This window comes from Delphinapterus leucas, chromosome X (assembly GCF_059928025.1).
Source record: "Delphinapterus leucas isolate spDelLeu-1000000601 "Yukka" chromosome X, BTC_Dleu_Yukka2, whole genome shotgun sequence".
Classification (NCBI taxonomy): Eukaryota; Metazoa; Chordata; class Mammalia; order Artiodactyla; family Monodontidae; genus Delphinapterus; species Delphinapterus leucas.
This window is the reverse complement of record NC_143150.1, coordinates 101,454,648-101,480,669: the sequence shown is the minus strand read 5'-3', so window position 1 is coordinate 101,480,669 and position 26,022 is coordinate 101,454,648. Positions and strand designations below refer to the sequence as shown.

Here is a 26,022-nt window from a genome sequence, read left to right as displayed (position 1 = left end):
GAGTGCTAAATACTGGTATTAAAATTTAAAGATTTGTCTTTCTTAGAGAATAGTTATCTGATAAAGACCATGAGTACATTTTAAGAGAAGTGAGTTCTTGATCTGACAGGGAACTTGGTTACAGAAGTTGCGCTGGAGTTCAGGCTTAGGCTGGCTCTAAAGGATAGGAGGGATTTTGATGGCAAGAGTGTATCAGAGGAGAATGATGGGTTATTTTTGAGTAATTTATCTTTGATCTGGACTAGAGCTTTTATTTATTGATTACTTACTTATGGTCTCCTGGTGCCCCTTTATTCTGTTTTTTGTAATCTAGAAGGAATAAGCCAGATTTAATATAAATGTTGATATATTATTAAATACAAGTGATAATACATAAACAATGTGGCCAAATATTTTTAACAATTCAAAATTCCTTTCTTTTTTCTTACACTTCCTTCCAGACTGCTGCATAATAACAGAAACAAAATTTATTTTCTTGGGCTACTCCTAGACTGTACAGTATATATAGTGTTATGGATTCTAAGCTATGTTTTCGCTACATTTGGTCTTGTTAAATTTTCATTTGTTTTTCTAGGATGAGTTATGTTAAATATAGTATAGTTTCTAAGTCTGAAAGAGTGAAGGCTACAGATTATAAGTTACAGGGTATTCTGTTCACTTGAACTTCCCAGAGAAGTGAGATCCTAGATTCAAATGCTAAGTGGCCAGGTAGGTAACAAAGATGTTAATATTAGGCCTAGTATAAGCAATAGGGGTGATGTAGCCTAGGGCAAATGGCAGATTGGAAAGTAGATGCCCTGACTGAATGTTCAAATTAAAAGAAAAACTAAATGCTTGGGGCAGCCAAACAATGATGGAGTCATATTTAGCTCACCAGCTGCCAGTTTGGTATCCCTCATCAGTTGGTTTTTGTTTGTTTGGTTTGGTTTGATTTTTGTTTTTAAACTTGAAAAATGTAAAACTGCAGTTGTCCTACCAGACTTTGTCTGACTTCTGCTACAGGCCTCAAATAGACTAGACTCAAGAATTAGGGAATGCATCCAGAAATATCTACTTGACTAGGATAACAGGGATTCCTAGATACAGAGATAAGATTTGTGGAAAGTGTCCTAGTAAATAATTTACTCTAATTGTAGATAACATTGGTGTGAACATGTTGAATGTCTCCAGGTGGCCTTCAGTGCCTCCTTAAAAATGAAGTCATCAATATAAAATAACTAGGGAAAAGGTATAGTTTGGGAAATTACATTATGTCTGTAATGACAGGTGCTTTGGATAAGTGATGAACATTTAAACTGGAGCTGAATAATAAGAATGTCCAGGTGTTCAGTTCAGCACAGCCTAAAGTCAAGAGCAGCTTTAAACATTGAATGCAAGTTTCCAATTCAGTCACCCAAATCTCTTTACTGTAACACTATTCTCAGTTATTAATCTGAAATTGTGGATAAATATTTGAGTCATTTATTCATTCAACAAATATTTATCGTGTATTGTGTGCCAGACTGTGTTTTAAGCACTCAGATTACATCAGAGACCAAAACAAAAATCCCTGCCCTGTAGAGCTTAGAGTCTGGCAAAGGGGTTACAGACAATAAACAGTACACATAATAAAAGATAAATTTTCTTGTATGTGGGAAGTGATAAACACCAGAAGAAAAAAGAAAAGGAGCAGTGTAAGGTAATGGGGAGTGCCAGGGAGTGTGTGTAGTTGGCAGTATGATGTAGGGTGGTAAGGCAGGATCCCTTAAGAGGATGGGAACTGAGGGATGTGAAGAAAAGGAGTAAGTTAGTTAGATATCTGGTGGAAGTGTCTTCCAGAAAGAGGGAACAGTTGTTATGAGATCATCAAGGGGGATGTTATAAGGAGGCCAGTGTGGCATAAGTGGAATGAGCAAAGAGAGAGGAAAGTAGGAGAAAAGGTTAGAAAGATAACTGAGCATTGGACCCTGTAGGGACTTTGAGCCTGGCTCTCTTAAGGATTTTTTTACCATGAATGAAATGAGGAGCTATTGCATGGTTCTGAGCTTGAGAAAGAATGAGGCGGCCACCAATTTATATCTATATCATCTATATTTATATCTATATAAGTGATTACTTAAAAAAATTAACTGCTTTAACTTAAACTGTTGTCTGCTGATTTATTGAGGGGTAAGTTGTTTAAAAATGATTGCATGATTCAATAATTACAAAAACACAATTTACATTTAAAAAGTAAAAGCTAGAATCCTAAACACATGCCAGACCCACAGAAGGTCCAGTAGATCAGGGTAGGGCAGGCAGGTGCCAGGTGTGGAACACTCTCAGGCACAGAATTGATGGCACCCGCATCACTCAGTGCCTAGTCATGGTAAGTGCACATGCTATACAGTGTTGCCAAGAATATGTCAACCAGTTGGAGAGCAGAAAAAATCTTAAGAAAATACAAATTTAAGAAAATGACACCCCACTGTCCTCACACTTGCTCAGAGGTCCTGAGGCCACAGATAACAAGCTGTGTCTGCTGGCCACAGTAAATTACCAACTTTTAATGAGATATGGTAAAAAATCTGATTACTAAACATGTAATACATGGAGGGATGATATTAATACATGTGCAGAATATCACTGCTGACCAAGGGCTGTGGGGCAATATAGAGGAGTATGTTAGATGATTCCACATGGTCAGTGCTGGGTTACCAATCATGGCATCTTCATTCACAGCCAGGGACCAGGGAGCAGTGTGGGCAGTGAAATGTCCTATCATCTGCTTCATGGCTCCCTTGGGCTCTGGCCACCTTCTAGCCCCAGGAGTCCTCTAAGACCCCTGGGATATTCATTGGCTAAGAATGGGTATTTTTATGACAGAAATCAGAAGCTGTGGGAGTGACTGAGAAGCAGAGAATGCAGCCAGACTTCCCAATAGCAAGGAGTAGTGAAACTTCCTGATTGTGATGAAGGATGGACAAATACATGCAAGGGACCCGGAAGAGTGGGCTAGGAGGTAGGGATGACTATAAAGCCCACTGTTGGTGGGCCTCTACCCATGACTAAAGAATTGTTAGAAAGACTTCTGCAGCTTAATATGCAATAGCTAAGTGAATAAAAATACCACAAACTAACCTCTATTTTGCTCTGTCTTCAAAATTCTTGTGTTCATGAGAACAGTAAACACTTTCTTATTCTCCTAAGACTTCAGGAAAATAGCTTCAGAAAATAGGAAAAATTATATTGTCTGAGGCATTATCCAGAGAGGCCACATTGTATATAAAAAAGCTTCCTTCAAATGAGATATGGAATCATCCATAGGCATAGTTGAGCACAAGCCCTAATAGGTATCTCAGTTTGTTCTGAATAGGAGGTAGGCTGAATGGTGGCCTTTTAAGGGCAAACGTAACAGTGTTGCCTCGTAGCTATGCAGAAGAATGGATCTTGTCTACCACTATTGAGCAGTATGACCTAAAACTGATCATTACAATAATATAATAAATATTTTCTTCCTTTTCATATTTACAAATCAATTCTACATTTCCTTAAACAATAATAAAGGTTCAGCATCAGCCTTGTCACTGACCTGACCATGAGGGGCCATAGATCAAGGAGCTACAGGTGTCACAGGACAACTGCTGCAGGCCTTTCTAGTGGGAGCTGGCTCTTCTAGGAAAGGGTGGACCTTAGTGGGCTGCTGAGGTTGGAGTTGAGTGTTTGTTGGAATATGAATGAAGCTCTTTGTCAAATTCCTGGTCAGGATTAGACATGCTTCTCAGAGGTGTGGACACTCCTATCTCTGATCCATTCAATGAGCACCTTGAAATGTACATCTTTTTTTTTTCTGGACTGAGCCTACTGAGAAAGATTGGCTGGAGCAGGACCTAGCCTTTCCTCCAGTGAGGGAAGCAAAACATTCAGAATGAGAGGCCTGACGACTTGCATTCCATCTCTAGGCCGCATGTGAGTCATTTAATTGAAAATGGCTAGGTTGATATAGTTTTGTTGCTCATTCTGGGTCTCTAGGCATTGCTCACCCACATTGTAATCTCTCTTGCTCTGGAACTTTTGCAAGTATCTGACACCCTTAACATCTCCAGAGGACTTGTTGTTAAAGTAGATTAAGCATGGAAGCTCACAGTTGAGGAGGTTTGATGGTACATTAAGAGTTTAGTGGTCTTATCTTTCTCAGACCAGTTATTTGGACCCATTCCATAGTCTTAACATCATCATTAAGGTGTATTGATATCACACTCACTGTATACTGTGACATGGAGAGAGGAGTAACTATAAGTAACTATAGTTTGAGGGCCATATTAGCTCCTGCATGCTTGACCTTTGATGTGAGTCTACGTGCAATCCCATATGGCTAAAGCAAAACAGGTATTCCTCATTATTGACCTCCACAGAACAAATGTCATCAAAAGATTACAGTGAGAGGAACATAACTGAGGGGCTGCTGGAATTTACCAGGCTTAGACATTGCCCATCTTCATGGATACTCAACAGAGAGAACCCAGAAGAGTAGCCAACACAGAGCTTTTCCTTGAACATTGTCATGCACTGTACAGTTCCTGGAGCCACAGTTTCATTGAACTGTCTGTGAGAAGGTTTAGTTCTATGGATTTCGTAGCAAAAGATCAGGCATTTCACTGCTACAAGCAGACAGGTTGAAGAACTCTTCCTACGTGTTGAACTTAGGATGTCTAGGCAGCCCTTTATTTCTGGAAGCTTGATGTCAAAACTCCCTTCCACTGCCTCAAAGGAAGAGTATGGATAAAATGGAGCATGGTCCTATAAATGGAATATTTATAAATGGAATATTTCCTGCCATATCAATAAACAAAGGATGTCACAGTCACCAATGATTGCAACCCTCCAACGTGAGCTGGTGAGCCCTGAGGAAACTCAGGGCTGAAAAGAATACCTGCCATCTAGCAACCATCAGACTGCAGCCACTCCCTGCGGTGAGCCCTGAGGAAACTCAGGGTGTGAAAATACAGGCCCTAGATAGCTAAGGTGCATATCAGAGAAATGATTTCAGTGAGTCCAGGCCCTTGCATCTTCCCATACATAGAAAAGCGCTAAATTCCTTAACTTGAGGTATCTGGTTTTCTTTATTTAACAGTAATCGTTTGACCTTCCCAATTACGTGCTCTTTATTGCAAAACTCCTATATATCCTGGCCCCTCCCCTCGCCCCCTGGGCTGCAGCCCTCATTTTGCCCCAAATAAGACTTAACTCACAGCTCTCACGTTGTGCATTTTTTAAAAGTCAACAGTCCCAGCAACAAAGCTATTCCAATAACAGAAAAGCGTTGTAGTTTTCTTTTTGGGGAGAGAAAGTTCAGTATGGTACACTTTCTTACAAACAGTAGCTTGAATGATCACATCACAGGTAATCTCTATTATGTACACACTTAGCTTTAAACCGACTGCAATCTTAGATGATTTTCCATAACAGGTGTCAGAATTGCTTTAATAAGAGACAGTATCCTGTCATAGGCTTCTAGTGGAATATGCACAACATGATTTTTCAGTCTGTTTTTATGCAGGTTGGATTGGAGTCCTTCTAGAAACCTAGCCAATTTCCTCTTTTCTTTCTCATTTTCTGTTAGAATTAGTAAAGAACTAGTCTTTAAGTTGTACTTAAGAGAGAAGCTGTCACCCTGAATATACAAGGAATATCAGCTCGGATCACGTATAACAGCTAAAGCGAGGATGAAGCTCATCAAAAAATCCTCACCTCTAAGATACAAGATTGGCTCACAATAACTCCAGGCTGGGTGGGTTTTCCTTCAGGCAAATCATACAAAGAGTAGACAGTTATATACCAATACATAAATCTTTGTCATCCTTTCTCCACACTGGTATGTTTTGCACCTTAAGGTAAACTTTGTAGGGTGTTCCTAGGCCTTTCTGCACATCCACTTTAAGAGGCCCCTGGGACTGCCTAGAAGTTGTACAGACCTTGGGAGCACTGTCTTTGTGGGATACACACCTCCAAGCGATAGCCTTGTTAAATTAGTCCAACCATGAGTGAGGTGCAATGGCTACAGCAAGTAGGACTGGAAAAAAACTTGATGCTAAATCAATGACCTTTTGGCTTTGGTTCAACCAACAAGACGGCCTGTGTGGTGACAGTGGCACAGCAGCTGGCCTTTGCTGCAGCCGAGACATGTCTTCTTGCTGTTCTGGGCTTATGGGCATGAAAATTGATGGGGACACTTCCGGGTTTGGAGTTTGTGTTTCTTACTAGCTCAGCTAGTTCTAAGTTTCAAATCAGTGCAGGAGATGCAGTGTTGAAATAGTTAAAAATAGAATCACAAGAATCTAGAGTTTTGGGTTCTGTATTTATCCTAAATTTATCTCGTTTTATACAAAATTTCCATATCATCTAATAATTCTCTCCTTGTTGCTTCAGAATCCTTTAGTTTGCTTCCAGAAGAGAGGTTTGTATTTAAAAGTTTCTCAGTTAATTTTGAACAAGTTCCTTGGCCTGGTTGCTTACCTCAAAAGCAGACTGAAAGCCCTGCAGACATGCTCAGCTTCTTACTATGATGGCCTTTCCAAAGTGGATCCAGCATTCATGATGCCAGACTAGACCTTTTCGGTTTCAAACTCTTTGGTCATTTTAGAAACAAGAGCTTCAAAATACTGCTGGACATCTTTTTCATTGCTGATCCAATTCATGGTTTCTGCAATCTAAGCTTCTCAGCAGGCCGCCTACTCGTAGCTGCCAAATCCATAACCTCAACTTCATATTGTGTATTTTGAGCTCTTAGGTTATCCACAACAGGTCAAAGCCTTTCATTTTCACCAGTAATTTCTTGTTTTCTTCGCACCTCATTGCACTTTCTTTTTCAAAAATACATCTTTCACCGTGTCTTCTGCCTCTTCCATTTCATTATGACATTCTTGTTTTTACTCTTGTTATTTCTCTTTTAATTTTTTTTTTTTTCCTGCAGGATAAGCTGATGGCTCTCTGAATCACACACCTTGTTTTTCTGCGTTTTTTGTTTGTTTGGTTTTTGTGGGGTTTTTTTTTTTTTTTTTTTTGGCTTCTAAGACATAGAACATTTCATGTCCAACACATTCCTTTATATAAAACAAGACTTTCTCCTCAAGTTCAGATTTTATTTCAGAAATCTCTTGCTGGTATTCTGAAGTGGAACCTGGAATTTAACCTCCTTGGCTCGTTAGGGGGACCTCAAGCTCACTTTCTGTTTGTTTAGAGAGGTTCTCTCTGCTTTCATGAGGCTTGTGTTCCTGTGAAGCCTCAACAAAAGTATCCTCAAGCTGAGCTTCCAGGTCTTTCCTGAACGTCTTGGTTTCAGAGATTTCCTGTTCCATGGAGTTACTTTTCGACATGGCCACTTCCATCTCTTCCTCTTTGTCATTAAGCTTTCAGGAAATCTTCTGCTTCTGTAAGCCATGCATGCTTCTATCTCTGAGAATTCCTGCAGGGTCAGCTTTTATTGCTGATGGGTATCTTTGTGGTTTTTTGGCTTGGGATTTTGGACTGTCTGAAGGTTCAACCAATTGCTTCTAAAAAATCTTATTTTTCCTGCCTCATGATGTGGTACTGGTTTTCTAGGCCTTTCAGTCTAAGTGTGGATCTTCATGTTCTTGGCAAAGTGTTACTATATTCTCAAGTTGTTGCTTGAGCCTAGTTGAATCAGCTATTTATCCTTTAAATATATACTTTATTCATTTAATTTTTTAATTTCCTTTTTCTTGGTTTGAATTTCTATGGCATGAAGTGAACAATGTAGAGTCTGTGCATTCTTGTAACTTCCTATTCAGTTCCAGTTTCTCTTGGTCTAGTTTTCATACTCGTCTTTCATCCTTCTATCTTTAATTCTTGACTGCTATAGACCTGGCTGGTTTTTTTGGCACTGAAGTCAGGGCAGTAAACAAGAGAGAGGAGCCCCTGCCCTCATGGAGCTTCTGTTCCAGTGGCTATAACAGAGAAAACAACAACAAATAAATAGGTAAATAATATGATATAACAGTCTAAAAAGGAAAATAAGTGAGTTCAAGGAGAAAGAGAGTAAGGGATAATAGCTCTGTGTGGCAGACAGATGAGGCATCCTGCGGATATATTTAAGCAATTGGCTATTGTGAAATTTAATGAGAATTCCTTTCAAAGTGCTATTAACAGTCCCTGGCTAGTTGTAATAACTGAGTCAATGTTCTAATATTGTCATTAGTAATAGAATTAGGATTTCAGCTTTCCAGAATGATCTCAATGGCTACTATAGAGATATGGGCTTTTTACTATTGAGAGTATTATTGGGTCCACCCTGGATTATAAGAGACACTGTCATAGGGACAGAGAGTTTGGGCAGGAAGGGAAGAAGGGGCAGAGGCAGGAATGCAATTCATGGGGAGTGAGGAGTGCTTTGGATAACCTCCAAATCATTTACATTGTGTTTCAGAATTTGTTTGTTTTTATGTTGGGAAAATGTATCTGATTTGGGAATGCACCAAGATCACATGGTTTAACAGATGCCAGAGTGTTGAAATCCCCGATTTTGCACTGTGGTTTCCACTAAAGACAAGGGAAGGAAACATTGTATCCTGAAGGAGCATGTAATAATCAGAATGAAGTCTTTCTGCCTCCTCCTATTTTATAATAAGTTCACTGCCTGACTGGTACTTTGGTTAGACCTTACAAAGGACTCAAGTAATATCTCTGGGTGATTATTTTTAGCAGAATTCTAAAATTTCCAAAGAAAGCATAATATTTTCTGATAATTAACCCCAAACCTAGGGTGTTTTCACAATTTTGAAAAGTCGAGAGTTGATTTCAGCTGTGTGTTTCAGGTACCATGAGGGTAACCTGAATTAGGAGTGCTTCCATGTTAAAATGCAAGCACAAGTCAAGTGTTCATAATTAGCAGAGGGGAGGTAAGAACACGAAGGTTTACAACTCATTATATTCTTCATCCCACAGACTTTTAAGATATATTCATTATATTGAAAACAGCTTATATAATCCCTACATTTTAGTACCCAGGTTTCGAGTGAGTAAATGTAGACCAAAAGAAAAATTTGAGGTGTTTTTTAAGAGAACTAAATAAGTTATTGGAAAATAAAATTTAAAGTAAATGATAGAATTCTAGATTATTTGACTAGATAATATAAAGCATATATATGGGATGGTTGTTCAGATAATAACTGTTTTCCCATTCTAGAGAAATGGTCTCAACTTTGGCTTGGCTGGACATTGGAATCGCCTGGGGAATTTTAAAACTACAAATGTCGGGCTTCCCTGGTGGCGCAGTGGTTAAGAGTCCGCCTGCCGATGCAGGGGACGTGGGTTCGTGCCCCAGTCTGGGAAGATCCCACGTGCCGCGGAGCGGCTGGGCCCATGAGCCATGGCCGCTGAGCCTGCGTGTCCGGAGCCTGTGCTCTGCAATGGGAGAGGCTGCAACAGTGAGAGGCCCACGTACTGCAAAAAAAAAAAAAAAAAAAACTACAAATGTCTTCTTGCTACCCCAAAATGCTGATATGAATGATCTGAAGGGTGACCGAGAGTGCTGAAAGTTTTAACTGCTTCCCAGATTTTTCTAATGGAAAGCCAAAGTTGAGAACCCTTGCTCTAGAACACTGGTTCTCAAACTTTATCATGCATATGACTTACCTGGAGGGCTTGTTAAAACAGCTTCTGAGTCCCACCTCCTGAACTCCTGGTTTAGCAAGTCTTTGGTGGGACCTGTAAATTTGCCTGCTGAGGTCGCTAGTTTGAGGAGAGACTTTGAGCTTGTTTGAAAGAGAATTTCAGGTCCTACTCCAGATCTAAGGAATCAACAGCATCTGTATTTTAAAAATATCCCTGGGTGATTCAGGTTCTCAGTAAAGTTAGTGAAGCTTGGGGACCTAGAAAGACTGGATAAGGGAAAATGCCATCAGGAGGGATCAGATTAAACATTTTGACAGAAAATGACATTAATACTAGAAATGATGTTGCTCTGGGACTCTTTAGGCTTGATACATATCTTTATAACATTAGAGTAGATTTTGTTTCTGCTACTCGTAATTCTGTCTTTGTATATAAACTAATGAAATACAAAAGCAAGTATTACTTAACTTTACCCTTCAAATAACTCCACGTTGTAAAGCATATAGTCCCCAAATTACAGAGAAAACAGAAACATTATTAGACTATTTACCTCTTATACTTTCAACCAGCTCTTAGATGAGCGAAGCTAGATTTGAAATCACGTTATTATATCTAGTACAACATTTTGCCTCCTTCTAACTTCTTTATCTTAGTAAAATTTTATAATAGCTTTAGATGTGCAGAAAAGTTTTAGAAATAGTACAGAGAGTTCCTATACCCCTCACACCTAGTTTCCTCTATTGTTAGCATATTACATTAGTATGGCACATTTGTCATGACTAATAAATGTATATGGATACATTATTGCTAACTAAAGTTTCTACTTTTTCGAGATTTCCTCAGATTTTTCCCTAATGTTATTTTACTCTTTGAGGATCCTCACTGGGATCCCACATTACATTTAGTTATCATGTCTCTTTAGACTCCACTTGGTTATGACAGTTTCTCAGATTTACCTTGTTTTAGATGAGATGACCTTGACAGTTTTGAGGAGTACTTGTCAGCTCTTTTGTACGGTATTCCTCAATTTGGTTTTCTCTAATGCGTTTCTCATGATTAAACTTGAGTTATAGATTTTGGTGTAGAAGACCACTGAGGTAAAATACCATTATCATCCCATCATATCAAGGGAACATGCTATCAGCAGGACTCAGTGTTAACATTGATCACTTACCTGAGATATTGTTTATCAGGTTTCTCCACCAGAGTTACTTTTCCTCACTTTCTATACTGTACTCTTTGGAATGAAGTCATTACACTCTGCCTCCAGTTAAGGAGTGGGATTTAAGTGCTACCTCTTTGAGAGCCCTGAGTATTCACATAAATTATTTGAAATTGTTCTGCAAAGGAGATTTGTCTATTTTCTTTAGTTTACTTATTTATTTGACCATTGACTATGATCTTTCTTTATTTATCTGACCATAGTCCATTGACTGTGGACTCTTGGATATTTATTTTATACATTGGATTATAATTTTATACTGCTTTCTGTATTTTCTTGCTCAAATTGTTCCAGCTTTGTCTATTGAGAACTCTTTATTTTTTGGATTCCTTTTGTCCCTTTGACACATCCTTATCTTCGTGTTTGTTTCTGAGAATTTCTATAATTTCTATCACTGCAATATGGTCCACAGTCACTGTGTATATTTCTTGTCCCAAGCCTAGAGTTGGCCATTTCTCCAAGGAGTCCTGGTTCCTTTTGTTTGAGAATGTTTTTATTTTTTGGAGAATGGGTGCCAGGTGTGCTTATTGCAACTGGTGTGTCAATGCTTCTAGGCCCTCTCAGCTGACGGAGCAAGGAAATATATGTGTGTATACGAACCCCTACACATATACATCCCTATAAATACTTGTGTATGTATCCATCCATATCTGTATTAAGCTAAAACATGAGTTCTTTCTGGTATCTTCAATTCTAATCCAGTACCACGAGTCATTCTGACCTTTCCCCATTGCTTTTCTGTAACCTCCCAGTCCAACAATGAGAGACCTGTATCCATCATTTTCCATCTGTTTATTTAATTGTTAAATTTGGTTTACGTGTATAGTACTTTCAGTGTTGGTAACCTGCACCACTATGAGAACCAACTTTATCAACCAGATTTTTTACTGCTTTTACATGACCAGTTTACTAAGAAACTTGTATAAAATTATTTTTGAGTTGTGAAAATCCATTACTTATATAGTAAGGCTTCAGTGTTTTAGTGGATTATGTTCCAAATGAGGGACCAATTAGAGATGCACAGTAAGAATCATATAGGCAATGTTTGGTAGCTGACAGTGAACTAAACTCAGGGACGGTTTTCAACTGACACAAAATGGTATATATTTGCCAGTGGATAAAATCTTGACATACTTCTTTGTTAGTCGGTAACTAGCCTCTGTCCTTAGTGCCCACACCTTATGCCTGGGCTGTCTACCCACTCCCTCTGGACTTCATACCTACTCAAGACCTAGTAACCAAAGGCTTAATACCTGGCATAGTCAGGATTCTTTGGGGTCCTATGCTATTTATCTATTTTTCTATAGTTCCCTTTTACATTGGAGGATTTATTAGCATTAGAAGCTAACTATTCTGAATATGACCCTTTTCCATATGATACATGATCATGTTTCCAAAGACATAGTAGTTATATTTCTAATGCCATCAGGAGCAGTGGCCCTGCACATTCGCAGTTGGCTGGTGTGCAGTAGCTTCAGTGTCATTAACAGCAAAGCTGTCACTGAAATGTCTCCTCTATGAATTTCTTGCCACACAACTCTTGGGTTGTGCTTAATTTAATTACCCACTCTAAACTAATGTCATTAGTGCTTTCCCTATTCATGGGTGAGATATATTTTAGCAGAATTCTTGGACTTTTTCTTAAAAAAATATATGACACAATCTTGTTCATTTTGGAGTTGCTGGTGTTAAGGTACTGGATTATATAAATTTTTTCTGACTTTAAAACACATGTAAATGGAACTTTGCACATATATTTTAATATGTTAATAGGGAGTTTAAATGATAAATAATTAAATTATAATTTAGACTTCATTTGTTGATATGATAATTAAGTATTCTGTTCTGGTTTTAAAGTTAAAGCAGTGCTTAAAAGTATCATAAAAGTGTAGAATATTATGTTTATGAGAAGTATATTTTAAAATATGTAAATCTGACGTTAAAACTGAGAATGTAAAGCTCTTAATTATATTTACTGTTTTCTTATATGGCAGACATTTTGTCATCCTTGTTATAGAATCATAAAACTTCTGGATGCATAACAAACCTTCTTATGCTTGTCTCATTAATATGATAAGGCATTGCCACTCAAATGGAAATTATGCTATTAAAAAAAATGTCAGTGCATACCATGGTATTTGTGCAGGGTGCATATGGGTATATTGGGTTGGATTCTAGTATTTATTAAAGTATTTTAAGCATTCCTCTTCTAGATACTTTACTGTTTTTGAAAGAGGAAGAGCCTGCATCACATAGAGCAGACCAGCAGAAAATGAATCAGACCCAGATTTAAACCACTTGGAATGCACTCAGGTGGGCAACAGCATAGTAACTGTAATGTAGGTAAAGTAATATCTAGTTCCTGGGGAGGAGGTCAAGATGGCAGAGTATAAGGAGGTGGAGCTCATCTCCCCCCACAAACACATCAAAAATACATCTACATGTGGAACAGTTCTCACAGAATACCAACTGAAAGCTGGCAGAAGATCTCTTATACAACCAAAGCTACAAGAAAGATGCTCACATAACTGGGTAGGACAAAAGGAAAAAGAAGGAAAAAAAGGTATCAGGATGGGACCTGTGCCCCTGGAGGGAACTCCAAAAGAGGAAAGGTTCCATCACCCTGGGACCCCCTTTGCTGGCTAGGAGGTCTGCTGGAACAGATAGGGAAATGGAGTGGCCTGGGCTTTGCTCGAGAGGAATGTGCAGCTGCTAGCTTGCTGGCAGGTGGGATAGAGAGGGATCAGCACTGATGGCTGCCACATCGTTGTCACTCTTCCCAGGCCAAGACATGTGCCTGCTGGTGCACACAGCAGCTGGGTGCTGAACCTCAGGCTTCAGAGGACAGATCTGTGGAGAGGACTCTGTTTGGCTGCATGGAGACAACCTGAACGGCCTAGTGTGTGGTCTGGGCCACCATTGCTGGTGCACACCAGATAGAGTGCGGGTCTGCCACAGAAGTGCCATTCTCAGCATGCTCCCAATGAGCTCCCAATGTGCAGCTGTGGCAGTGGTGGGCTTTGGGTGCCCATATACACTGGAAGTGGAACTGACAGCTAAGCCAGTTATCAGGGCTCCCACAGTGTGGGTAGGTCCAGGGGCGGTGCCAGCAGCAGCAGACCTTGTGGACACACACACTGGGTGGTGGATGGTATCACAGAATCACATGTCCCCAGTGGACAGCTCCTGGGAAGGAATACACAGTGGCTCCTTTCCCAACAGGAGCACTGTGGTCCTGCCTACCTCACACTACAGCTTAGAAGTGGATCTGGGGGCTTCTACTTCAAAAACTGGGGAGCAGACCCTGCCCCCAATAAGACGCTGACAGCCACAGACCAAAGAGGATGCCCTGCCCAACATCCAGTGCAGATACCACAAAAGCCAAACACACCCTCTATCAAGGGAACAACGGCCAGCACACTCTGAGGAAAGACATGGCAGGCATCCATACCAAAAACAACCCTCTCACCAAAAATATTGGACTCGTACAGTCTACACAGGGATGCTCCCACATAAAAACAGCCCTTCAAGACCATAGTAGATAATTGTTTCCCCTCAATTCATAGAGTCAGAGAAAGTTCAATAAAATGAAAAAGCAGAGGAACTACTCCCAATTAAAAGAACAAGAGAAGTACCCTGAAAGAACAAACAATGAAACAGACCTCTCCAGTATACCATACTCTGAGTTCAAAAAGGAGGTAATAAAAATGCTAAAGGGATTAAGAAAAACTCTTGATAGCAATGCAGATCAGGGAATTCCCTGGCAGTCCAGTGGTTGGGACTTGTATTCAGCGCTCTCACTGCCGGGGCCCATGTTAAATCCCTGGTCGGGGAACTAAGATCCCACAAGCCATGCAGCATGGCCAAAAAAAAAAAAAAAAAAAAAAAAAAAAAAAAAAAAAAATGCAGATCACTGGAACAAGGAACTAGAAACTATAAGGAGGAACCAATCAAAATTAGTCAAGTCAATTGCAGAGATTAAAAACCAAGCTAAAGGCAATGAATAGGAAATTAAATAATGAAGAAGAATGAATAACTCATCTGGAAGATAGAATAATGGAAATCACCCAATCAGAACAGACAGAAAGAGAGATTTTTTAAAAATGAAAGCAACATATGAGATCTATGGGATAGTATTAAGCGTGCCAACCTATGCATAATAGGGATCCCAGAAGAACAAAAACGAGAAAGGGGGATTGAAAATGTACTTGAAGAAATTATGGCAGAAACCTTCCTAAACCTAAGGAAGGAAACAGATATCCAGGTACAGAAAGCACAGAGGATCTCAAACAAAATGAACTCAAACACACCCACACCAAGACATATCAAAATTAAAATGGCAAAAGTTAAAGATAAAGAGAGGATTCTGAAGATGGCAAGAGAAGAGTCAGTTACAAGGGAACCCCCATAAGGCTATCAGCTGGTTTCTCTACAGAAATTTTGTAGGCCAGAAAGGAATGGCATGATATATTCAAAGTCCTGAAAGAGAAGAAACTGCCACGTAGGATACTCTACCAAGAAATATGATCATTAAGAGTAGTAAGAGAGAATACGAATTTCTCAGATAAGCAAAAACTAAAAGGATGCAGAAATGCTAAACCTATCCTAAAAGAAATATTGAAAGGTCTTCTCTAAATAGTAAGGAAGCAGAAATCTATAGGAAAGGGAAAGACACAATAGTAAAGGCAAATATATTAAAAAATGAAGATCACTTTAATAAGCCAGTGTGTGGATTTAAAAACAAAATCAAAAAATTTTTGTAAAAGGAATTATAACTACAATGAACAGCAAAAGGATAAACATAACGATGTGAAATAGGACAGCAAAATCACAAAATGTCAGGGGGGAGTGTAAAAAATGTAGATGTTTTAGAATGTGTTGGAACTTACATGATTACCAGTTTAAAGCAAGTAGATATAGTTATGGGTTAACATACTTGAAAATCAGGGTAATCACAAATCAAAAACATAAAATAGATTCACAAAAACCAAAAAGAAAGGAATGCAAGCATAATATTGATAGAAAAGAAAACCATCAAACCACAAAAGAAAAAACAAAAGAAGAAAGGAACAAACTACAAAATCACCTGGAAAACAAGATTTAAAGTGGCAGTAAATACATACTTATCAATAATTACTTTAAATGTCAATGGACTAAATGTTCTGATAAAAAGACAGAGTGGCAGATTGGATAAAAAATAAGAACCTACAATATGCTGTCTACAAGAGACCCACTGTAGGGCAGAAGTGACACACAGATCGAAAGTGAGTGGATAGAAAAAGATATTTCATGCAAATGGAAATGACAAGAAAGCAGGGGCAGCAATACTCATATCAGACAAAATAGACTTTAAAACAAATTCCACAAAAGAAGAGATCCATAAAGAAAGACAAAGAAGGATAGTATATAATGATAAAGGAATCAATACAAGAAGATAATATTATACTTGTTAACATATATGCACCCAATATAGGAGCAACTAAATACATAAAGCAAATGCTAACAGACACAAAGAGAGAAATTGGCAGGAAGAAAATAATAGTAGGAGACTTTAACACCCCACTGACATCAGTGGACAGATTTTGCAGACAGATCAATAAAGCAACAGAGATCCTAAATGATACAATACACAGTTGGTCTTAATTGATATCTACAGGACACTATATTCCAAAAACTCCAGAATACACCTTCTTTTCAAACATGCATGGAATATTCTTTAGGATAGACCACATAGTAGGGCATAAAACAAGCCTTAACAAATTTAAGAGGATAGAAATTATTTCAGGCATCTTTTCTGACCACAGTGGTATGAAACTAGAAATCAACCACAGAAAGAAAAACGAGAAAAAGATTATGGGAGACTAAACAACATGCTACTATAAAATAAATGGGTCAATGAGGAAATCAGAAAATATCTGGAGACAAATGACATTGAAAACACAACCTCACAAAATCTATGGAACACAGCAAAACCAGTTCTAAGAGGGAAGTCCATAGCAATACAGGCCTTCAAAAAACAAGAAAAATTTCAAATAAATAACCTAACCTGCCACCTAAAATAATTAGAAAAATAAGAACAAACAAAACCCAAATTCAGCAGAAGGAAGGAAATAACAAAGATCAGAGAAGAAATAAATAAGAGATAAAAACAATAGAAAAATCAATAAATCCAAGAGTTGGTTTTTTTAAGGGATAAATAAAATTGACAGACCTCTACCCAAGCTCACCAAGAAGGAAGGAGGAACCAAATAAACAAAATAAGAAATTAAAAAGGAGAAATAATAACTGACACCACAGAAATCCAATAAATGGACAAAATGAACAACCTAGAAGAAATGCACAAGTTTCTAGAAACACAAAGTCTGCCAAAACTGAGTCAAGAAGAAACAAATAATTTGAACAGACCGATCACTAGAAGTGAAATAGAATCTGTAATTTAAAAAAATCCCTACAAACAAAAGTCCAGGAGTCTATGGCTGCACTGGGGAATTCTACCAAACATACAAAGAAAAACTTATACCTGTCCTTCTCAAACTATTTCAAAAGATTGAAGAGGAGGGAACATTCCCATAATCATTCTATAAAGCCACCATCGCCCTAATACCAAACCAGACAAAGACATTACAAAAAAAGGAAATTACAGGCCAATATCTTTGATAAATATAGATGCAGAAATCGTCAACAAAATATTAGCAAACCAAATCCAATAACACATAAAAAGGATCATAAAACATGATCAAGTTGGCTTCATCCCAGAGTCACAAGGATGGTTCAACATATGCAAATCAATCAATGTGATACACCACATCAACAAAAGAAGAGACAGAAACCACATGATCATCTCATTAGATGCAGACAAACTATTTGATAAAAATCAACATCAGTTCATGATAAAAACTTACCAAAGTGGGTATATAAGGAGTATATCTCAACAGAATATAAGCCATTTATGACAAACTCACAGCTAATATAATACTCAAAGTTGAAAAGCTGAAAGTCTTCTGACCAAATTCTGGAACAGACAAGGATGCTCACTTTCAACACTTCTATTCAACATAGTATTACATGTCCTAGCCACAGAAGTCAGACAAGAAAAAGAAATAAAAGACATCCAAATTGGAAGGGAAGAGGTAAAATTGTCATTACATGCAGATGACAGGGTACTTTATATAGAAAACCCTAAAGACTCCACACAAAAACTATTAGAACTAATAAATGAATTCAGCAACATAGCAGAATACAAGATAAATATACAGAAATCTGTAGCATTTCTTTACACTAACAGTGAAATATCAAAAAGAGAAAGTAAAATAATCCATTTAAGAGAAACTAAAATAATCCATTTAAGATTGACCAAAAAAACAACTTAGAATAGGAATAAACCTAACCAAGGAGGTGAAAGACTTATACACTGAGAACTATAAAACATTGATAAAGGAAATTGATTCAAAGAAATGGAAAGATATCCCATGCTCTTGGATTGGAAGAATTAATATTGTTACAATGGCCATAATACCAAAAGCAATCTGCAGATTTAATGGGATTTTATCAAATTACCCATGACATTTTTCATAGAACTAGAACAAATAATCCTGAAATTCATATGGAACCATAAAAGACCCAGAATTGCCAAAACAATCCTGAGGAAAAAGAACTAAGCTGGAGGCATAACCTCCCAAGACTTCAGAGGATACTACACAGTAATCAAAACAATGTGGTATTCGCACAAAAACAGACATATAGATCAATGGAACAGAATGGAGAGCCCAGAAATAAACCTACATGCCTATAGTCAGTTTATCTTCAACAGAGGTGGCAAGAATATACAATGGAGAAAAAGCCTCTTCAGCAAGTGATATTGGGAAAGCTGGACAGCCTCATGTAAATCAATGAAGTTAGAACACTCCCTCACATCATATACAGAAATAAACTTAAAATGGTTTAAAAACTTAAGTATAAGACACTATGCCATAAAACTCCTAGAAGAGAACATAGGTAAAACATTCTAGGACATAAATCACAGCATTATTTTCTTAGGTCAGCCTCCCAAGGCAAAGAAATAAAAGCAAAAATAAACAAATGGGACCTAATCAAACTTACAAGCTTTTGCACAGCAAAGGAAACCATCAACCAAATGAAAAAACAACCTACGGACTGGGAGAAAATATTTGTAAACGATGTGACCAGCAAAGGGTTTATTTCCAAAATATACAAACAGCTCATACAGCTCAATAACAAAAAACAACCCAATCAAAAACGGGCAGAAGACCTAAAAAGACATTTCTCCAAAGAAGGCATACAAATGGCCAACAGGCACATGAAAAGATGCTCAACATTGCTAATTATTAGAGAAATGCAAATCAAAACTATAGTGAGGTGTCACCTCACACGGGTCAGAATGGCTATCATCAAAAAGTCTACAAATAATAAATGCTGGGGAAAGTGTGGAGAAAAGGGAACCCTCCTACACTGTTAGTGGGAATGTAAATTGGTACAGCCATTATGGAAACCAGTATGAATGTTCCTTAAAAAGCTAAAAGTAGAGTTACCGTATGATCCAGCAATCCCACTCCTGGGCATATATACAGAAAAGATGAAAACTCTAATTCAAAAAGATATATGCACCCCAATGTTCATAGCAGCACTGTTTACAATAGCCAAGATATGGAAGCAACCTAAGTATCTATCAACAGATGAATGGGTAAAGAAAATGTGGCATATACGTGTGTGTGTGTGTGTGTGTGTGTCTGTGTCTGTAGTGGAATATTACTCAGCCATAAAAAAGAATGAAATATTGCCATTTGCAGCAATATGGATGAACCTAGAGGTTATCATAGAGAGAGAAATAATTCAGACAGAGGAAGACAAATATGATATCACTTACATGTGGAATCTAAAAAATAAATACAAATGAACTTGTTTACAAATCATAAACAGATTCACAGACATAGGAAACAATCTTATGGTTACCAAAGGGGAATGGGGAGGGGGATATATAAATTAGGAGTTCGGGATCAACAGATACATACTACTATATCTAAAATAGATAAGCAAAAGGATTTACTGTATAGCACAGGGAACTATATTCAATATCTTGTAATAACCTATAATGGAAAAGAATCTGAAAAAAATGTATATATGTATAACTGAATCACTTTGTTGTACACCTAAAACTAACACAGTATTGGAAATCAACTATATTTCAATGCTTAAAATATTAGAAGACAAAAAGTAAACAAAGCCATACCTGGTTCTTATGTGCCATTCTACGATATGTGGATTAAAAATACATTTTTAAAATATGTAACGTGAGTTAAGTACATCTAAGGAACACTACCCCATAGCTATAAGCAACTTTTGAGTTATTCAGAGCTGGCTTAAGGATTAAGAAGAGCAATACTCTGGGATGTTTTCATCTTTTGGAAGCTCCATTCATTCATAGTGCAAACCCAGAATGTATTGAATATTTATATTTGCTTTTAAACATATCCTGGCTTCTAGGTTTGTTCATTCTACATTTCAAATTCCTCCAGGTGTGTTACTTGGTTTTGTTGATCCATTATTCGTAAAAAAGAGACAGCTTTGTTCAGATACATCAGGTAGGGCCTATTGGGGTCTTCCTCCGTTGACCACTGAGATTAGCTATAAACCTAATGTCTATGTGTTTTGTCTATGGCTTTTGATTATAATCTTGATTTAGGAATAATGTAGGGATATATTTATGCTAAAATCCCCAATTCTAAACTCCCAGAAATAATTTCACATTGGCAAAGAAATTTCCAGTCACTTCCAAATTTATACTTAGTGGAAACCATACTAATTTTAATTTTCTACTACAGAGGAGTATGAATTAAGGACATCTTGGTTTACTGTCCGTCTGTTGAATATTTTTTGCTTATTTTTAAAAGTTTTTTTCCTTGAAACAACATAGAGAAAATGACTCAAAACATTTTAACAAATCATATTGTCAAATAAACCCTCCTGTATCCACAACTCTTGTCAGGAAATAGAACATTACTGGCACCCCATATCTCTACTGTATATCGCTTCCCCATCAAACATGCTTTAAATTCTATAGTCATTGATTATCTATAATTATTTTTTCTATAATTTGGGGCATTTCACATTAGAGAGGTAATGTATTAGTCAGGATTTGATGGATACATGTCATATATTTGTCCAAGCTCACAGAATGTATAACACCAAGTAAATAAGATAAACTATGGACTTTGGGTGATTATGGTGTATCATCATAGGTCTATCAATTATAACAAATGTATCCTTTGGTAAGAGATTTTGATAATAGGGGAGGGTATACATGTTTGGAGGCAGGGGATATATGGGAAACCTCTGTATCATCCTCTTAATTTTGCTGTGAAGCTAAAACTGCTCTAAAAAAATTGTCAATAAAAACAAAGTTAATTGACATTTTGTGCAGAAATAGAAAAAAAATCCTAAAATTTATATGAAATCTCAAAGGATCCCAAATAGCCAAAAGAATCTTGAGAAAGAACAAAGCTGGAGGCCTCCTACTTCCTGATTCCAAAACATATTGTACAAAGCTACAGTAATCAAACCAGTATAATACTGGCATATAGATAGATAAATAGACCAAAGGAACAGAAGAGACAGCTCAGAAAGCAACCCTTATATCAAGCGAGCTTTGAAAATGCTGCCATTGACTAAACAATTGGGAAAGGATAGTCTTTTCAACAAATGGTGTTGGGAAAACTGGGTAAACATGCAAAAAAAATGAAGCTCTTTTATCTTACACTGTATAAAAAAATGAACTCTAAATCAACTGAAGACCGTAAGAATTGAATGTAAGAATTGAAACTATAAAACTCCTTGAAGAAAAATAGGAGAAAACCTTCATGACATTGGAGTGTGCAATGGTTTCTGAGATATTACTCCAAAAAGTACAGACAACAAAAGCAAAAATAGACAAATGGGGCTACATCAAAATTCATAATTTTTGCACAGCAAATGAAGTAATCAACAGAGTGAAAAGTCAGCCTAAAAAATGGGAGAAAGTATTCACAGACCATCTACCAGATAAGGTGTTAATATCCAGAATATATTTTCAAAACTTCTGCAAATCAACAACAGAAAACCAAATAATCTGATTTAAAAATTGCCAAAAAATTTTAATAGATGTTTCTCCAAAAAGGATAAACAAATGGCCAAAAAAATATGAAAAAATGTTGAACATCACTAATCACTAGGGAAATGCAAATCAAAATCACAATGAGATATCACCTTACACCCATCAGTATTGCCACTGGTTTAAAAAAAGAAGTTTCATTGAGGACGTGGAGAAATTGGAATTGTGCACTGTTGGAGGGATTGTAAAATGGTGTAGCCACTATGGAAAAGAGTATGGCGTTTCCTCAAAAAATAAAACTACCATATGATCCCACTTCTTGGTATATATCCAAAAGGATTAAAAACAGAATTCTGAAGGGATATTTGTACACCCATATTCATGTAGCATTATCCATAACAGATAAGATGTGGAAGCAACCCAAAAGTGCATTGATGGATGAATGTATAAAGAAAATGTGGTATATAAATACAATAGAATGTTATTCAGCCTGAAAAAAATAATTCCTGGCATATGCTACATGATGGACGAAACTTGCAAACATTATACTAAGTAAAAAAATCAATCACAGAAAGACAAATAATGCATGATTGCACTTCTTTAAGATATCTAAAATAAACTCATTGAAACAAAGTAGAATGCTGATTGCTAGGGTATGGGGGAAAGGGAAACAGTTGTTCATTGGGTATAGAGTTTGGGTCATGCAAGATGAAAAAGTTCTAGAGATCTGTTGTACAATACTGTGCACAGAGTTAACAATACTATACTGTATGCTTGAAAATTGTTGAGGGTAAATCAGTGTTATGTGTTTTCTTTCACAATTAAAAAAAAGTTGATTAGTGTGGAAGACATGAGCTGCACCCCCCAGTGCCTCTTCAAGGTAGGACACGTTGTCCAACTATGTGGAGTGTTGTCAGCTGACTGCCTCTATTTTTCACCTCTTACAAAGTCTGTCTCAGCCACCTAGCCTGAAGTTACGTCCTACTCATGCAACCTCCTGTGAGGCTGAAGGTTACACTTTGGGGGGGTTCCTTGCTGATGACTACAAACAATCTTTTCTGGTATTTCAAATTTTTCTTAAATGAGGGTGTCACGCTCTCTTCATCTGTCTGTCCATCCTTCCATGCATCCTTCCATCCATCCATCCATATATCTAATTCCATATTGCATTCAAAATTTCCAAGTAACTTTTATGTGCTGTGTGCTGGTCTCTGCCTTCAAGGAATTTCTAACCAGATGGAAATGATAAGATTTTGAAGAACAAAGTGACTATGAAGGGAGAAAATGCAGAAGTCAGAGCAGTAAATAAACTCTACCAGATTGATGCTGTGAAGAGGTACAGGATCTACAGGAGTGGGAGTTAGAATGAATAAAAATGGGATGGATGGAGAAAAGAGTCTTTTTAAATTTTATTTATTTATTTTTGGCTGTGTTGGGTCTTCGTTTCTGTGCGTGGGCTTTCTCTAGTTGCGGCGAGCGGGAGCCACTCTTCGTCGCCATGCACGGGCCTCTCACTGTCGCGGCCTCTCATTGTGGAGCACAAGCTCCAGACGCGCAGGCTCAGTAGCTGTGGCGCACGGGCCTAGCCGCTCCGTGCTATGTGGGATCTTCCCAGATCAGGGCTCGAACCCGTGTCCCCTGCACTGGCAGGCAGACTCTCAACCACTGTGCCACCAGGGAAGCCCAAGAGTCATTTTTGATAGAATAAATAATAGGATTGATGGCAATGTAGGACATCTAAAATCCTTTGAAAGAACTAAAAAAGCATCATATATGCATGTGAGTAGGGCCCTATGCATTCATAGACCAATCTCTGTAGCTGGCTTTAAACATCTGAAAAATTTAGTATTTAAAAAAAAGACCTTCAAGTCTTGATAACGCAAGTCACATTCTGTTTCTAATCAGTACATGGTTTCAAAAATGGTAGGACTTTTTTCTTGTTTGTTTGTTGTGATTAATGAGTATTTCTTATATTTTTTTTGTTAATAACATACCATATATCTTACTAAATTCCTAAATAAAACCCTTGTAGTGAGTAGTAAAACTTCAAACCTTATCTTTCAATTGTTTGAAATGGTTGTACAAATTGATTTTTTTTTTTTTTTTGCGGTACGCGGGCCTCTCACTGTCGTGGCCTCTCCCGTTGCGCAGCACATGTTCCGAATGCGCAGGCCCATGGCTTACGGGCCCAGCCACTCCGCGGCATGTGGGATCTTCCCGGACCAGGGCACGAACCCGTGTCCCCTGCATCGGCAGGTGGACTCTCAACCACTGTGCCACCAGGGAAGCTCTAATTTGGTTTTATATTCTTTTTGATGCCTCTCTTTCTCCCACCTGTACTCTCTGTTATTCTCTTGATAACTGTTAACTTCAGTGTTTAAGTGATTATTTTCCAATTTCTCAGTTCAGCAGTAAATCTTAGCTCCATGATTTTAATAACCTATTCCCTGTAGCCATGAGAGTCAGTCTCCAACTGGATTTTGTAACCATTGATCACTTGGGTGTTTGTAAACTTTCACATCTGACCTTTTTCAGTGACTTGCTAGACTTAGTGCTTTCTTATAAATATCAGAAAGGTCTACTAAAAAAAAGCATCAATCGACGGAAGTTAAATTCATTTCACCCCTGTTGAAATGCAAAATGTAGTTAAGAATTCTAATTTTGGGCTTGAAGGTACAGTGATCTTCCATGCACTTTAAATGATCCTTATCTCAGTCTTACATAAACTAATGGGATCCTCCTGTGCTCTATCCTAGCCTTCATTCCAACTGAAGGGCAGTGGTTTCATACTTTTCAAGTACTGCAGACTCTTTTAACCTCAAACCATTTACCAGATCCTCTACATGAGAAAACATATGACCAAAAGTTACTTTAAATTCAGCAACTCTTTAAAGTAAAAATTTCATTTTATTAGCTATTAGAGCGTACATTGACATCTGTAAGATCATGTTTAAAAACATGTGTTAGGGGAACTTCCCTGGTGGCGCAGTGGTTAAAAATCCGCCTGCCAAGGCAAGGGACACGGGTTTGAGCCCTGGTCGGGGAAGATCCCACATGCCGCGGAGCAACTAAACCTGTGCACCACAACTACTGAGCCTGTGCTCTAGAGCCCGTGAGCCACAACTACTGGGCCCATGTGCCACAGCTACTGAAGCCCGCATGCCTAGAGCCTGTGCTCCACAACAAGAGAAGCCACTGCAATGAGAAGCCTGTGCACTGCAACGAAGTGTAGCCTCCACTCGCCGCGACTAGAGAAAAGTCCGTGTGCAGCAACGAAGACCCAACACAGCCAAAAATAAATAAATAAATTTATTTTTTAAAAAAAAGTTTTAAGCAAATTGTTTGTCAGACTGTTTGATGTTCATAAGGCAATACAGAACCAAAACTGTTTGCTGTGTTTCCACTGCCCCTCAGGTATCCACAGCCCAGGGATCAGGAACTGTTTTCAAAGATGATGGAAATCTGCTGATAATTTTACCATTGCAAGTCTATAATTGACATTGAGCAGAGATATTTTGGATACATGTCACTGACCTCTTATTGGAAAGCAACAAAACAATGCAATACAAACATAGTTTGTCTGTTTTCCTATCATTGGCCTTACATCCAATGGGAATAGTCTGGAAAAGATCATTTATCTTTTAAAAATTAAGTGAGATAAGGCTGCCTTATGCTATACTTGGCACATCGTAGTTCCCAGTTAATTTTATTTTTTAATCTCCCTTCTAAGCCACTTCTATAAGGTCAGGAGTCCCTGGGTAATCCCACCATCTGCAATTGTAGTCCCTCTGAAACTGATGCCAGACCATCTTCTGGCTTCTCAAGCTGCCCAAGCTGCTGGAGTCATTTGTTACAGCCTAACTGATCTCATTCCCTTGCTTAGGCATCAACATTTAACCTTCAAGCTACAAATTTATAATCAATACATCTTTAGCATTGCTCTAATCAATGAGAACACACACATGGTGGGATTTCAGAGACATTTGACTGAATGGTTGGGAAATGTATTTTAATAGGGGTTTCTATCAGGGGGAGGTCTATTATGACACAGAAGTCAGTGATGACTCGCTTTAATAACTTGTAAGGCCTGCTCTGACCTTAGCCT

At 37.9% G+C, this 26,022-nt stretch overlaps 1 pseudogene; it reads right to left on the bottom strand.

Moving 5' to 3' along the window:
- Positions 1-3,936: 3,936 nt before the first annotated feature.
- Positions 3,937-26,022, bottom strand: part of LOC111169594 (serine/threonine-protein kinase MRCK beta-like) — a 77,642-nt pseudogene continuing 55,556 nt past the window's right edge.